Below are 16175 nucleotides of genomic sequence, written 5' to 3'. Positions count from 1 at the left end.
CTGGGCCCGGTCGGGAGTGGTGCGCGTGCGCGATTCACCACGCATGCCCAGTTCGGTCAGGGCCCAAGGGCGTAGTTCCTCCAACTCTGCACCAGCGGTTGTCACACCGCCGGCTGCTCCAACGTGCTTGCGATCGTGTACGGAGCGCTCTCCCCCGTGCTCCCCAACCTCCTCGGGTGCATATTCCGTGTCACGCTCGCGTCCCCCACTCCGAAGTGGGACTCGCCGCACCAGTGCCATCGTGCATTTTCAAACGCAAGGAGGGCGCCAGTGTAATAGAGAACCTCGCCTGGGTGATCCTCTGCATCTTCAGAGCTTCAGTGCTCGAAACTCGTGGATCCTTCTGAAACGTAGACCTCAGTTCTTCTGCATTTACAGCTCTTTTCAAATGTAATTTCTTCCCAGGTTGGCCTTTTATTTTCTTCATTATTGCTATGCTTGATACTTAAACTTTATCAGAAAAAGTTTTAAAGATTTCGAATATCTCTATTTTTCGGGTATTAATTATTCAGCTGGGGAGAGGTGGTTTCACACGTCTTCTTCCTACTTGTCACGCCTCCCCGGGCTCTGCAACTGAAGAACACACACAGGCTTGAGATATTTGCAACTTTCGGCCGAGAAACCCACACAGGCTGTGGGCTGCTGGCGACTTGGGGTCAAAGGAGTTGCAGCAGGCTGCAGGAGACTGGCTCATGAGAACCAGGTATCGGACTGAGATTTGAGAGAGTGCTGAAGGCTTCCTCATCATGTCGGAGGTTTGGATCTGGGCTCGGGCTGCTGATAGTTTAAACTGAAGTCTTTTGCGGCCACAGAGGCAGTGGGAGTGATGGATGCGAATCTGCTGATGTTCAGTGACTTGAAGTGAATTTATTTTACTTCTCTTTCTCTCGTACAGTAAGGGGCACCGTGCAAGCTAATGGCATATCTTTGTCTCTCTTATCGAAGGTTAAAGGCAATCATGTGTAATATAGCATACCTATTTTATTTGATATAAATAAATAAATAAATAGTATGAATTTATCTGAATATGGTCTAGACCATACATAATTTCTTAAATATAAACAGTTAAGTTTCCACACAATTTATTATCAGGTTGATCACAACTAACTTGTCAAGAGAATTCTTTGGCTTGGCTTCGCGGACGAAGATTTATGGAGGGGGTAAAAAGTCCACGTCAGCTGCAGGCTCGTTTGTGGCTGACAAGTCCGATGCGGGACAGGCAGACACGATTGCAGCGGTTGCAGGGGAAAATTGGTGGGTTGGGGTTGGGTGTTGGGTTTTTCCTCCTTTGCCTTATTTCAGTGAGGTAGGCTCTGCGGTCTTCTTCAAAGGAGGTTGCTGCCCGCCAAACTGTGAGGCGCCAAGATGCACGGTTTGAGGCGATATCAGCCCACTGGCGGTGGTCAATGTGGCAGGCACCAAGAGATTTCTTTAGGCAGTCCTTGTACCTTTTCTTTGGTGCACCTCTGTCACGGTGGCCAGTGGAGAGCTCGCCATATAACACAATCTTGGGAAGGCGATGGTCCTCCATTCTGGAGACGTGACCCATCCAGCGCAGCTGGATCTTCAGCAGCGTGGACTCGATGCTGTCGACCTCTGCCATCTCGAGTACTTCGACGTTAGGGATGTAAGCGCTCCAATGGATGTTGAGGATGGAGCGGAGACAACGCTGGTGGAAGCGTTCTAGGAGCCGTAGGTGGTGCCGGTAGAGGACCCATGATTCGGAGCCGAACAGGAGTGTGGGTATGACAACGGCTCTGTATACGCTTATCTTTGTGAGGTTTTTCAGTTGGTTGTTTTTCCAGACTCTTTTGTGTAGTCTTCCAAAGGCGCTATTTGCCTTGGTGAGTCTGTTGTCTATCTCATTGTCGATCCTTGCATCTGATGAAATGGTGCAGCCGAGATAGGTAAACTGGTTGACCGTTTTGAGTTTTGTGTGCCCGATGGAGATGTGGGGGGGCTGGTAATCATGGTGGGGAGCTGGCTGATGGAGGACCTCAGTTTTCTTCAGGCTGACTTCCAGGCCAAACATTTTGGCAGTTTCCGCAAAGCAGGACGTCAAGCGCTGAAGAGCTGGCTCTGAATGGGCAACTAAAGCGGCATCGTCTGCAAAGAGTAGTTCACGGACAAGTTTCTCTTGTGTCTTGGTGTGAGCTTGCAGGCGCCTCAGATTGAAGAGACTGCCATCCGTGCGGTACCGGATGTAAACAGCGTCTTCATTGTTGGGGTCTTTCATGGCTTGGTTCAGCATCATGCTGAAGAAGATTGAAAAGAGGGTTGGTGCCAGAACACAGCCTTGCTTCACGCCATTGTTAATGGAGAAGGGTTCAGAGAGCTCATTGCTGTATCTGACCCGACCTTGTTGGTTTTCGTGCAGTTGGATAATCATGTTGAGGAACTTTGGGGGACATCCGATGCGCTCTAGTATTTGCCAAAGCCCTTTCCTGCTCACGGTGTCGAAGGCTTTGGTGAGGTCAACAAAGGTGATGTAGAGTCCTTTGTTTTGTTCTCTGCATTTTTCTTGGAGCTGTCTGAGGGCAAAGACCATGTCAGTAGTTCCTCTGTTGGCGCGAAAGCCGCACTGTGATTCTGGGAGAATATTCTCGGCGACACTAGGTATTATTCTATTTAGTAGAATCCTAGCGAAGATTTTGCCTGCAATGGAGAGCAACGTGATTCCCCTGTAGTTTGAGCAGTCTGATTTCTCGCCTTTGTTTTTGTACAGGGTGATGATGGTGGCATCACGAAGATCCTGAGGCAGTTTACCTTGGTCCCAACAAAGCTTGAAAAACTCATGCAGTTTGGCATGCAGAGTTTTGCCGCCAGCCTTCCAGACTTCTGGGGGGATTCCATCCATACCTGCTGCTTTGCCACTTTTCAGTTGTTCGATTGCCTTATATGTCTCATCCAGGGTGGGAACCTCATCCAGCTCTAGCCTTAGGGGCTGTTGAGGGAGCTGAAGCAGGGCGGAATCTTGGACTGAGCGGTTGGCACTGAAAAGAGATTAGAAGTGTTCTGACCATCGGTTGAGGATGGAGATCTTGTCGCTGAGGAGGACTTTGCCGTCTGAGCTGCGCAGCGGGCTTTGGACTTGGGGTGAGGGGCCGTACACAGCCTTTAGAGCCTCGTAGAAACCCCTGAAGTCGCCAATGTCCGCGCTGAGCTGGGTTCGTTTGGCGAGGCTAGTCCACCACTCATTTTGGATCTCCCGGAGTTTGCGCTGAAGATGGCTGCATGCGCGACGGAAGGCTTGTTTCTTCTCTGGACAGGACGGTTTTGTAAGGTGAGCCTGGTGGGCAGCTCGCTTCTTTGCCAGCAGCTCCTGGATTTCCTGGCTGTTTTCGTCAAACCAGTCCTTGTTTTTCCTGGAGGAGAAGCCCAGTACCTCTTCAGTGGATTGCAGTATGGTAGTCTTCAACTGATCCCAGAGGGTTTCAAGAGAATTAGGCATGCAGTAAATGCCTTGCTTGAGGCACTACAGATCTATTACAGATTGGGGGAGTTGACTGAATCATAAAACAGAGATGTTGGATCATGAACCTTCACCCACTGTAGTTCCAGGTCCTGTTACCATGTCTGAAGTTTACTTCATGGGTCAATTGAGAATGTAAGTTTTAAAGTAGTAACCAAAATAATGGAGCAGAGAACATTCCATGATATATTTTGATAATTCAGCAAGGTGAAAGAAGAACAACTCCTTATTTGGTAAGGTAGTAAAGGATTATTAACCACTGGGATCAGCGACTTGACCCTGATTAACAAATCCCAAGAGAATTCTAAGAAACGTACTTATATGGAGGAGTCTGTTTGAATGTTCTGGAAAAACCAGAAATTTATCTGTATAAATAAGCAACCTGCAAGCCATGAGGCAGACTCTCTTGGGGTAAGACGAGCTGCTTGTAGCAATGCTTCTTGCTGTAACAGAGTTCTCATGCTTTGCAAAGTTTTTTAATTGTTTTTGCAGCTGTATTCGTGTTTGTTTTCAAGCAACCTCAGGTCCCCTTCAACACTAAGTTTGTGGATTGCTTCATGGAGATAAAGGGCCTTTTTGTTTTGTTCAATTTCCTGATGACAAGGCTAGCATGCCACTGGTCTAAACACTCAATCTCTTCTCAAAGTTGCTGTTAAATATGATTCAAGCACCTTTCTTAGAACTTGCTCTGCATCAGACTGATGAGTAAAACTATCCCTCTTTTACATTCCTTTTTTTGGAAACTACTTTGAATCTACACCCTCTGCTTCCCCTTCCAATATCCAGTCTTCTTTAGCTACCCCATTAATGTTCATCATTTTCAACACATCCATTAAATCTCACTGTAACCTCCTCTCCATTGATAAGAACTGAGTCTAACTTCCCCCTCTTTCCATTCTGTGTACACCCCGGCTGATTTTACATCAGTAACTCCCCTTAGCATTTACTCCAAGACTTTGCTTCCATTTTGCACCACCCTTGAAGGATTCAAGTGCAAGGCCAGGGAACTTGGCAAAATTATTAGATGTGGAAAAAGATTCAACTTCACAGCTTTCTAGTTGAATTTATGTCTTGAAAGTCAGCTTGTGAAGGAAATGGAGTAATCTCCCTAGATCTCAAAGCTTTGTTATTAATGTACTTATTGGATGAAACAGGGTTGATATTTCTCAACAATACATGAATTTGCAGTGCTGAAATAAACCATTGAACTCAAATGGTGCCAATGAGAATTTAGAAGAATCAGAATTTATTTGTCATGAACATGTCAAGAAATCTGATGTTTTGTGGCAGCATTACTACATTGCTATAAAATTACATTTAATAATAAATAATTCTGTTGAAAAATAAGAGAAAGTCGCAGTGTCTGTTCTTTACTGACCATTCAGAAATCTGAAAACAGAGGGGAAGAAGCTGTCCTTGTGCGGCTGGGTGCTCGTCTTTGAAGGTTAACCTCCTTCCCATTGGTGGTAGTGTGAAAAGGGCATGGGCTGGGTTATTGAGAATTGAGGCTGTTTCCTTAAGACACCACCTCTTGTAGATGCCCTCAATGGAGTGGAGACTGATGACCAGGATGGCACTCACCAAGTTCACAACTCTCTGTCGTCTGATATGGAGGTGCATTGGCAACCAGTCAGAATACTCTCCACAGTACACCTGTGGAAATTTGCAAGAATCTTTGGTGACATACCAAATCTCCTTAAACTCCTCAAAAAGTATATCCACTGGCGAGCCTTCTTCAAGAATGCATCAACATGGATGCCCCAGGACAAATCAGATTTCAGATTTATTGTCAGAGTTCATATGACATATGCAGGCCAGGCATAATCACCACTTATTGGTAGTGCAAAAAAAACCTGTATGCCACACACACGTAAACAAGTATTTAAAAAACTGCAATACAGAGAGGAAAAAAATCAATAAAGGGCAAAAATAAAAGTCCTTTAAATGAGTCAATGATTGAGTTGGTTGTTGAGAAGTTTGATGGTGGAGAGGTAGCAGCTATTCCTGAACCAGGTGGTCTGAGTCTTTCTCAGAGAGGAGCCTGAGGCTCTTGACCTTGAGGACTACATTGTGTTCTCCTGATTTCCCCTTCCTGAAGTTCACAATCATCTCCTTAGTTTAGTTAACATTGAGCGCAAAGTTGAGTTGTGGCACCACTCAACTAGATGATCTATCTTCTTCCTGTACACTTTATTATTGCCATCTGTGATTCTGCCGATGACTGTGGTGTCATCAACAAATTTGCAGAAGGTATTTAAATTGTGCTCAAGCCACACAGTCATGAAGTGCAACTGTGTTGATTGGCAGTGAGGAGGAGATGTTGTTTCTGATTTGTATTGACTGTTGTCTTCTGAGAAGCAAGTCAAGGATCCAGTTGCGGGGGGTGGGAGGGGGGGTGGTACAGAGGCCTAGAGTTTGTAGCTTCTTGACCACCAGAGGGTATGAAAGTATGTTGCAAACTTAACTGTAGTCGATGAAGAGTAGCCTAATGTACATATTGCTGTTGTCGCGGTGATCCAGAGCTCAATGGAGAGCCAGTGATATTGCATCTGCTGTGGGGTGATTGTGATAGTAGGTGAATTGCAGTGGGTCCAGATCTTTACTTAAGTTCAAGTTAATTCTAACCATGACCAGCCTCTCAAAGCATTTCATCACAGTAGATGAGCGTGCTACTGGGTGATAATCATTGAGGCCCAGTTCTTCTTGGGCACCTGGATGATTGATTCCTTTTGAAGCAGGTGGGAACCTTGGACTGCAGCAATAAGAAATTGAAAATGTCTGTGTACACCCCGGCTAGTTGATTGGCACAGATTTTCAGTACCCTGCCAGATACGCCATCAGGGCCTAATGCTTTGCGGGGGTTTGCCCTCTTGAAGGATGTTCTGACTTTGGCCTCAGAGACAAATCTCACTGGGTCATCAGTTTCAGCAGGGCTTCTCATAAGTATCTTTGAATTCTTCTCAAAGTGAGAGTGAAAGGTGTTCAGCTCATCGGGTAATGAAGTATCACAGCCATTTATAGTGTTCGTCCTCATCTTGTAGCATGTAATGGTCTGCAATCCCTGGCATAGCCGGCGATTATCTAGCTTCCTTTGGAATTGCCTCTTTGCTGCTTGGATGGCCTTCCACATGTCATACCTGGACTTCCTATAGAGATCTGGATCACAAACGCCATCGATCTTGCCCTCAGCAGTTTACTAATTTTTTTATTCATCTACGGCTTCTGGTTGGGATACTGATGGTATGTATGCATGGGCACACACTCATCCACGCAGATCTTGACGAAGTCAGTGACAGTCATGGTATATTCATCCAAATTTGAGGCTAAGTCTTTGAATATGGTACAGTCCACCAATTCAAAGCAGTCCTGCAGGTGAGCCTTCACCTCCCTCGACTATACCTTCACAGTCTTCACTACTGGTGTTGTAGGCCTGTCTCTGCTTGTATGCTGGGACGAGAAGTGCAGTTAAGTGAGCAGACTTATCAAAGTGAGGTCGTGGGTAGGCGTTCTCTGGTAGGTGTTGCAGCAGTGGTCAAGTATGTTGGTGCCTTATTTCACAGGTAACACGTTGGTGAGTTTGACAGAGACCTCTTCAAATTGGCCTGATTGAAGTTCCCTACAATGATTGGGAAGCTATCTCGTAGCTGCTAAACCACAGTGCTCAGTCCCTCCTGCCCTACCCTGATGTTAGCCTGGGGCGGAATGTACACTGCGACCAGGATGATGGTGGTGAACTCCCTTGGCAGGTAGAATAGGCGGTACTTGATTGCCAGATGTTCTAGGTTAGGGGAACAAGACGGGGACACGACCGTCACATTTGTGCATTATGACGAATTGACGATGACACAAACACTGCCTCCTCTGGTTTCTCCTGATGCCAGTATCTAGTCTGTATGGTGGAAGGTAGAACCTTCAGGCTGCATCACCAAGTCCAGAATTCCCTCATTCAGCTATATCTCTGAAGCACATCACAAGCAAACCCAATATCCCTCTGCTGCTGTAATCTGACTCAGTTCATCCAGTTTACTTTCCAAGGATTGTACGTTGGCCAGGTGCATTGTGGGTGTGGAAGCCTCAGGGGCCAGTGTCTTAGAATGACCTGAAGCTGCCCCCCCCCCCCACTCCTCTGCATCCACGTGGGCGGTTCTTCTTTAGATGGCCCGTGCGCCAGTTGTTTCAATCTCCCACGGTGTTTGAATGGCCTTTGCGTTAGCTGTTCATGTCTGCAGTGGTCTTTAAATAGTATGTACAATGGCTGCTTGAATCTCTCGAGGTTTAAATGGCCATTGTACTGGCTGTTCATGTCTCCAACAGCCTTTAAATAGCTGATGTATTGGCTGCTCATGTGCTAGCTGTTTTTATTGAATTTATTGAAACATGGAAGTCTGCAGATGCAGTGATTGTAGTTAAAACACAATGCCAGAGAAATTCACCAGGACACGTATTGTGCTTTATATAGTAAAACTAAAGCTAACCAATGTTTTGGGCCTGAGCCCTTCATGAAGGTAGGTATACGTAGGCAGGCACCTGAATAAAATGGTGGGGAGAGAGACAGGGGGAAGAGCATAGGTCCAGAGGTGGATACGAGAGGGAGGGCATGAGGGAGGGTGTTGACAGGACCGTGGGGAAAGAAGTGAGGGGCTGGGGATGCCAGAGGGGGGGAAGAGGGGTTGAGGGCTGTGAGATCACGGTCATAAAGTTTGAGAGCAACAGTTATGACAGAAGGGAAGCAGTGAGAGAGATTCTCACAGAACTCCCTTCGGAGAGAGGCGGGGAACCTCTTCCGGGATCCCTTGAAGAGATTTCAGTTTTTTCAGCTGAATGGAGTGAAATACCAAAGTATGCAGACGCTGTGATTGTAGTTAAAACACAATGCCGGAGAAACTTAGCAGGTCAAATAAAGATAAAGATACATAACCAATGTTTTGGGCTTAAGCCCTTCATCAAAGTGTAATCAATATATATACACAGGTGCCTGAATAAAATAGCAGGGGGGAGGGGGGGGAGAGAGGCGGGTGGGAAGAGGAAGGGAGAGGAGCACAGGTTCCCAGGCATATGCCTCTATTGATCGTACCTTGATTAAGTGTATTTATGTCGCTTTCAGTCCTCCTTGAAAATCATGCATTAAATGCCAACTCTGTTCCTTCTGTTGCATATCCTTCTGTTCAACCCTTTGTTTATCACAGGATATTTCCCCTGCATTGTCTTAATGACAGTCTGCTCTGTTAGAACTGTGCTAAATGCTTATCATTTTCAGATGACTGGCAGATTCCAAAAGCAACATACCTCCTCTGAAAAGATAGTGGCAATTAAGATGTTCTGAACAAGTGGCACGTTTTATTTTCTCGGCAATGTTCAAAATCTGTTGAGTTTTCAGTTGATGTTTCATTTTATTTCCCCGTATGGATCCAGCATTCAAAAGATTAACTTGGCCAGAAAGAAATTAATTACAAAAGAAAATCAGTAATCTTTTCGAGGTAATGACAGCAGGAAGGTAATTATTTTCATCCAAGTGGTAACAATTATTAAAGGATTTCTGCAATTAGTAATTATACAGCAGAGTCCACAATATTTGTATACATTTAATGGACTGTAATGATAGAAAAATCAAGATTTGACTAATCATATCTTAATGCTTTCCCTTGTGAACTACATTTGGCGAGCACTGTATCCATTTGACCTGCTTCCATTTACAAACCACCCTCACCAGGAAATGCATCATCATACCCTAACACTCATTCAGGGTTTGGAGAAAGTCTGCGGGTGGGTAGTTTCGGATTAAAATCCATTCCATTGCAGAATTTTGCAGGGGCTAAATTGGGAGGCCTGCAACCAGAGTTGGAAGCCATGAGGCACAAGATGGCAGCAGAGGCAAGTAGAGAGGAAGGGAACGAGGCCATAGAAGCAAGTCTGGTTAAGTACCTGGGCGAGCAACACCTTATTTTCCAACTGGACACTCTCCAATCGGATGACATTTACATAATCTTCTCCAGTTTCAGCTAGCCCACTCCCTGTTCTCCCTCTGTTCCTATCACTCTGTCTTCTTTCCTCCAGCTCTCCACCCTCTTCCCTGTCATTCACAGAGCCCTCCCCCTTCCCGTTTCTGTTGTGCCCTCCCTTATCTACCTAGTTCCTCCTGCCTGAGGGACTGTACTCCTCTCCTCCCCCTCCCCCATCCTTTTGTTTGATATCTGCCTACATTTTGCTCATACCTTGATGAAGGGCTCAAACCTGAAATGTTGGTTATATATCTTTACCTTTACTATATAAACTACCTGCTGACATTCTCTGGCATTGTGTTTTTATTATAATGAGGCATTGGCTACTTTCATCGTTGAAAATTGACCAATAACTGATGGAAATATGACATTTGGGAGTTTTACAGTCTCTTAAGAGAGACATTTTCAATTGTATCAGTGTGTTTACAGGGCACCAATGGTGGAGATGCTCCCTCACTGCTCGACATTGTATCAATCAGACCTTGGATGCTCTCTGTGTCGTGTTCACATGTAGATCTTGAGGGTGCTTTGACATCTCCTCCACATCCCAAAGGCATGTGGGTTGGTCGGTTAATTTGATACTGAAATTTACCCCAGTGATGTCGGCGAGTGGTAGAATTGATAATAATGTGGGAAGAATTAATGAGATTAGTGTAGGGTTAGTGTACAAATGGGTGTTTGATAGTCAGCATGAAGTCAGTGAGCAGAAGGGCCTGTTTGCCTGCTGCATGTCTTCATGCCTTTAGAACATATCTTCAATAGTGCAGCACTCCCTCAGAAGTCACCAAAATACCTATTTAAGATTTACTTATGTTTTTAGACTGTATCTGGCAAAGCATTAGCCACAGAGAAATTTCAGACACCTCTCGAGACCTCTGTTCTTATTGACCTTTCTGTATGATTTATGTCTCTCTATAATGAAGAATACTACTTGACCATCAAATAGTCAAGTAACAATCAAGATAATACATCTAAGGCTGCAGAGAGCTCAATGATATAAATTCATCCATTACATCCATTCATACCGCTGAATAACGTGCCCTTTTCTATCATTTTTCCTTATTTTTGTGTCCACTTTTATAATTTACTGGCATATTCCAGAGCTGTGAACTGGTTGAGTGTAACTCAATTGTGTGGCAGAAGAGCTAAAGGGCATATGTAAAAAATTAATGAGCCCCAAGGAAAATGTCCTCTCACTTGGATGAGTCAATTGGCTCCAAGCTGTGTAGATCGAGATGTTAAGCAGAAACAAAGGAACAGGACTGAGAAGCACTGAGGCCACATCTAGTTCTCTCTTACTTTATTTTTTTGTGATCAATAAGGCCGGACCAGTCGGTGGCTGGTTTAAATTTTTCTTTTCAGGGGTTTTTCTTTATGGATGGGGGGGGGGGGGGGGGAAGAGAATGGATGGAAGAAGGAGGGGGGTGAAAATTAGTTGGTGGATGCTTGTATATAATGAAAAAATGTGTGATGTTTTTTAATTGATGAAAAATTAAAAATAAAATATTCAAAAAAGGAATGGAACTGAGACAGATAGCAACAATTTAAAGGCATACGGTGCTCCCATTGTGGTCTCCTCTACATCAGAGAGACGGGGCTCAGACTGAAAAGCGTTGGTCTCCCAGTGGCCGCTTATTTCAATTCCCCATCCCATTACCTTGCTGACATGTCTGACCACGGTCTCATGTACTGCCAGAGTGAGACCACCCACATATTGGAGGAACACTACCCATCTGGGCACCCTCCAACCAGATGGCATTAACATCCACTTCTACGGTTTCTGTTAAACACCCCTGCCCCTTCTAATTCATTCTGTTGCCTTTCCCCCAACTCTCTCTCTCTCTCCCTTTTTTCTTCTGTCTCCTTTCACAGAGACAAAATCAATTCTCACCTCTCATCATATACAATTGACACTTTTTGTTGGTCTGGACTCCTCCCCCTGCCATTTTTCAATCTTTGTTCTGATGCCTTCCTGTTCTTTGCTTATACCTTGAAGAAGGTCTCAGGCCGTAAACATCAGTAATATATCTTAACCTCCTATGGGTGATGCAAGACAGAGGGAGTTCCTCCAATGTGTGTTTTTACTACAATCACAGGGTCTGCAGACTTTCCTGTTTTGTGCAGATTTTCCATTCCTTTGACTTAAATCAAAATGAAAATTGGAAATAATTTTTTACAATTTACAACACCTGTTTTTCGCCATTGCTCCAAATCAAACTTATGTCCTTTGTGTGAAGAGTGTATCTGAGATGCTGATAATTTAAGGAATCAGTGTCCTTGCGTACAATTTCCAAAAGATGTGTGCAAAGATACAGAGGGTAATTAGGAAAGCTGATAGAACGTTATTGTTATTGAATACAAAAACACCCGAGATTGGGCATGGGTGAGACCACATCTTGAGCATTACGTTCTACGTTGGTCTCTTTATTTAAGGAAAGATGTTAATACTTTGCAAGCAGTTCATTGAAGGCTTCCTGTACTGATACCTGGCCTGTGTAGGTGGACCTATAAGAAAAGTTTGGCCAGGCTAGGTTTATTGGTGGAATTTGGAAGAGGGAGAAATTGACTGAATTGAAATCCTGGGAGTTTCTTGGTAGGATGGATGCTTTGTCTCATGGGAGAATTTTGAACTGGGGGTAGCTATTTAAAAATAAGATAGCACCCATTTAAGATAAAGTGAGTTTTTTTCTCTGAGGGTTTTGAGTGTTTGGTACTCAAAACCATCAGAGGGCAGAGACTTGGTCTATACTGTACTCAAGGGAGAAATGGATAGCTTCTGAGAGCAAAGGAGTGGAAGATTATCACAGGAAGAGAAGACTGCAGAGTTAAGATAACAATCTGATCTAATTAGATGGTGGGGAGGCTGGTGGGGAAGAATGGGGCTGGTGTGTGGCACAGTGCCCTATTGCTCTCCTCATTTTTAAGTACTGTAGTACATTCCTATCTGCATTGACCAAGATTTAATTGGAGACCCAACATTGAAAACAGAGCCTCCAGGTCAAATCCAGACCGTATGCCAAATGGAGTGATTGTGGGATTGGTTCTTGCAAGGGTTTACTTATAACATGGCAGGGTTAGCATAGGCTGTAAGGCCACATGGTTAGCATAGCGGTTAGCACAACGCTGTTACAGCCCCAGCGACCAGTATTCAAATCCAGTGCTGCCTGTAAGGAATTTGCACATTCTCCCCGTGTCTGCATGGATTTTCTCCAGGGGCTCTGGTTTCCTCCCACCATTCAAAATGTACTGGGGATTGGAGGTCAATTGGGTGTAATTGGGCGGCATGGGCTCATGAGCCAAAAGGGCCTGTTATCATGCTGTTTGTCTAAATTTAAATTTTAAAAATAAGAGTTTGATAAATTTTCAGTGAGTTACCTTTCTCTTGCAGGTAATCATTTTCCTGCCAAAATGATTTTGTTATGTCATATGTCAAATAGCCTGTACATCAATTTACCAGATCTTCTGTTGCAAATGAGGCTGAGTATAATTGAAAATTCTTTTTCATTCCTTTGAGATCTAAATGGAAGAGAAGTTTCCCACGGGCAAAGATCAACTGGTGTAAGGCCTGCCCACCAAACCAAACTTCATTCTTGGTCCTTATGGAGAAAATGGAGGGCATGGAGGAGGAAATGAAAAGAAGGAGAAGGGGATGAGACCAGGAGGGGACAGAAGGACAGAATGTGGTAAAAAGTGGAATAAAACTGAAGAGGAAAGAGAAGAACAGGGGGCAAGGAGGAGGAAAAGAAAGAGGGTGCATGGAACTAGAGAGAGAGAAAAACAGAGAGAGAATGGAGGAAATAATAAGAATTGTTCTACTCCAAATAATAAATCCAATTGCAGATTTATACTGAAGCTAAGTGATTAAACCTGAAGTCATTTATTAATGCTGCTTGGACAATGAACATTTGTCAACTATAAATAAAACAATTTGTTTTCTGAACCAAATTTTCATTGCATTAAACATGGAACAATATCAAAACATGGGGGTGTTGCAACTCATTGTAAATTGCTTGTTTAAATACCTTAGGAAGTGAATATTATACAACTGGGATCTCATGACAATCATAAATAAATGCAGTTTATTAAATGAATCACAGAAAAGGTTGGGACTTCTTGCAGTTCTCGATGATTAAATGGATACCAGCAACTGGTTTATTAACTGAAGGAAATATCTCAATGCCACAAACAATCAAGATAAATACAACTGCACGTAATTGCCGGCTGATTAGTAATGTCAGACAGCAAGCAAGTCAGACTTTGGCAAACTTTTACGACTGAGTTCTGAGTTCCAAAAAGCCCAGGCTGATGAAATATTATTAAGTTGGGTCTGGTCCTTGTTTGCACTAGCTATCAATCTGTTTTTCTGCTTTCCTTAATCTCACACAATAAGTACAACTGAAGAAAGCTATTCAGCCCATCAAATTGAGAAATCCTGATGCCTCTTCCCAATTGCTTCCCAAATGATACATCTCCATTGCTCCAGCAGAGTGTTAACTCTGAATGTAGCACTCTCTTTGGCTAAATGTTTGTCTCCGTTAGTGCTAAGGTTGTCTTGAACTCTCTTTTGGAGGTTGACAATTGGCAGAGGGTGATGTGTGGACAAAGAAGGCTGAGAAAATGGTAAGAAAGAGTTGGCTGTCAGCAACATTTATGGTTGTGCGACCATTCAGGACATGCAGGAGATCCTTTTCCCATCCCAGCATTCTTTCAAAATGAGGTGAAGGTATGAACTGGTGCACTTTTATTCACAGTATAACATAGTGCATTGCAACTCTTTCTCTGGTTTAGGCAATGTAGATAAGCTTTTTTTTTTAAAGATCCAATTAGTTTGTGTTGTGTTAACTATTGGTAATGTAGATTTTAATGGACGGGCACGACTCAGCTAATGCTGATCCCATGGGAATGTGCTAGCTCCAAGGCACCGATTTGTTGCTCAGCCTGGTTCAACACATGTTTAAATTGGGACCTCAAATGTCGACCACTTCTTTGCTTCTTCAGTCACTGCCCAGCCCTCTAGCTTCCGCTGCTTGGGATTCCAGAATCTGTGGTCTTTTGTGTCTTCAAATAATTTCCTTATCCCATCTCCAAGGGCTGAGCTCAGACCCCAAATCTGACTCCAATATGAGAGAACAGGGCCAGAACTACCATTAGGCTGACTAGGCGAGAGAGCTCTGGGCAAAAGATGCAGAATGGGGGGTTAAAAAATAACCAAAATGAGATGGAGACTAAAATCCTGACAGAACTGAATGCGCTGAACCTTCTCGGTTCAGTTGGTCCATTTCTTTCACTCTTAATACTTTCTTCCTTTTCCTTGAGGCAGTTTCTAATTGTACAGCTCCAATGAGCAATCCATCATTCCAGAACCTTTTTTTAAATTTGTTCAACTTACATTTCTATTCTGACAACTCTATTCAACCACACATCATGTTGAATGATGACGCATGCAAAACCTCAGCTTGTGTGTTACTGATCTGCTTCTGTCAGGCAGACAAAATAAAGGAAAAAACACAAAATGCTGGAGAAACTCAGCAGGTCGAACAGTGTCCTTTATGTTCTCCTTTGGCTTGGCTTCGCGGACGAAGATTTATGGAGGGGTATGTCCATGTCTGCTGCAGGCTCGTTGGTGACTGACAAGTCTGATGCGGGACAAGCAGGCTCGGTTGCAGTGGTTGCAAGGGAAAATTGGTGGGTTGGGGTTGGGTGTTGGGTTTTTCCTCCTTTGTCTTTTGTCAGTGAGGTGAGCTCTGCGGTCTTCTTCAAAGGAGGTTGCTGCCCGCCGAACTTTGAGGCGCCAAGATGCATGGTTGGAGGCGATATCAACCCACTGCCGGTGGTCAATGTGGCAGGCACCAAGAAATTTCTTTAAGCAGTCCTTGTACCTCTTCTTTGGTGCACCTCTGTCTCAGCGGCCAGTGGAGAGCTCGCCATATAACATGATCTTGGGAAGGTGATGGTCCTCCATTCTGGAGACGTGACCCACCCAGCGCAGTTGGGTCTTCAGCAGTGTGGATTTGACGCTTGCGGACTCTGCCAGCTCGAGTACCTCGATGTTGGTGATGAAGTCACTCTATGAATGTTGAGGATGGAGCGGAGACAGCGCTGATGGAAGCGTTCTAGGAGCCGTAGGTGATGCCAGTAGAGGACCCATGATTCGGAGCTGAACAGGAGCGTGGGTATGACAACGGCTCTGTACACGCTGATCTTTGTGTGTTTCTTCAGGTGGTTGTTTTTTCAGACTCTTTTGTGTAGTCTTCCAAAGGCGCTATTTGCCTTGGCGAGTCTGTTGTCTATCTCGTTGTCGATCCTTGCATCAGATGAAATGGTGCAGCAGAGGTAGGTAAACTGGTTGACCGTTTTGAGTGCTGTGTGCCCGATGGAGATGTGGGGGGGCTGGTGGTCATGGTGGGGGGGCTGGTGGTCATGGTGGGGAGCTGGCTGATGGAGGACCTCAGTTTTCTTCAGGCTGACTTCCAGGCCAAACATTTCGGCAGTTTCCGCAAAACAGGACGTCATGCGCTGGAGAGCTGGCTCTGAATGGGGAACTAAAGTGGCATTGTCTGCAAAGAGTAGTTCACGGACAAGTTGCTCTTGTGTCTTGGTGTGAGTTTGCAGGCGCCTCAGATTGAAGAGACTGCCATCCGTGCGGTACCAGATGTAAACACCTTCTTCATTGTTGAAGTCTTTGTATTTTTATCTTTGCTACA

General features: G+C 44.6%; 1 protein-coding gene across 6 annotated transcripts in view; it reads right to left on the bottom strand.

Annotated features, from left to right (window-relative positions):
* Positions 1–16175, bottom strand: part of LOC138749879 (synaptic vesicle glycoprotein 2B-like) — a 139939-nt gene that overhangs the window by 104698 nt on the left and 19066 nt on the right. For 3 of the 6 annotated variants that reach the window (XM_069911863.1, XM_069911859.1, XM_069911861.1), the window contains exon 3: positions 8759–8899. The exons of the other annotated variants lie outside the window; for them this stretch is intronic. The gene's annotated coding sequence lies outside the window, so the exon portion shown is untranslated. The remainder of the gene's footprint in view (positions 1–8758; positions 8900–16175) is intronic. 6 annotated transcript variants of the gene reach the window in all.

This window comes from Narcine bancroftii, chromosome 14 (assembly GCF_036971445.1).
Source record: "Narcine bancroftii isolate sNarBan1 chromosome 14, sNarBan1.hap1, whole genome shotgun sequence".
Lineage (NCBI taxonomy): Eukaryota > Metazoa > Chordata > Chondrichthyes > Torpediniformes > Narcinidae > Narcine > Narcine bancroftii.
The sequence above is the reverse complement of the archived record's forward strand: the minus strand, read 5'-3'. Positions and strand labels throughout refer to the sequence as shown.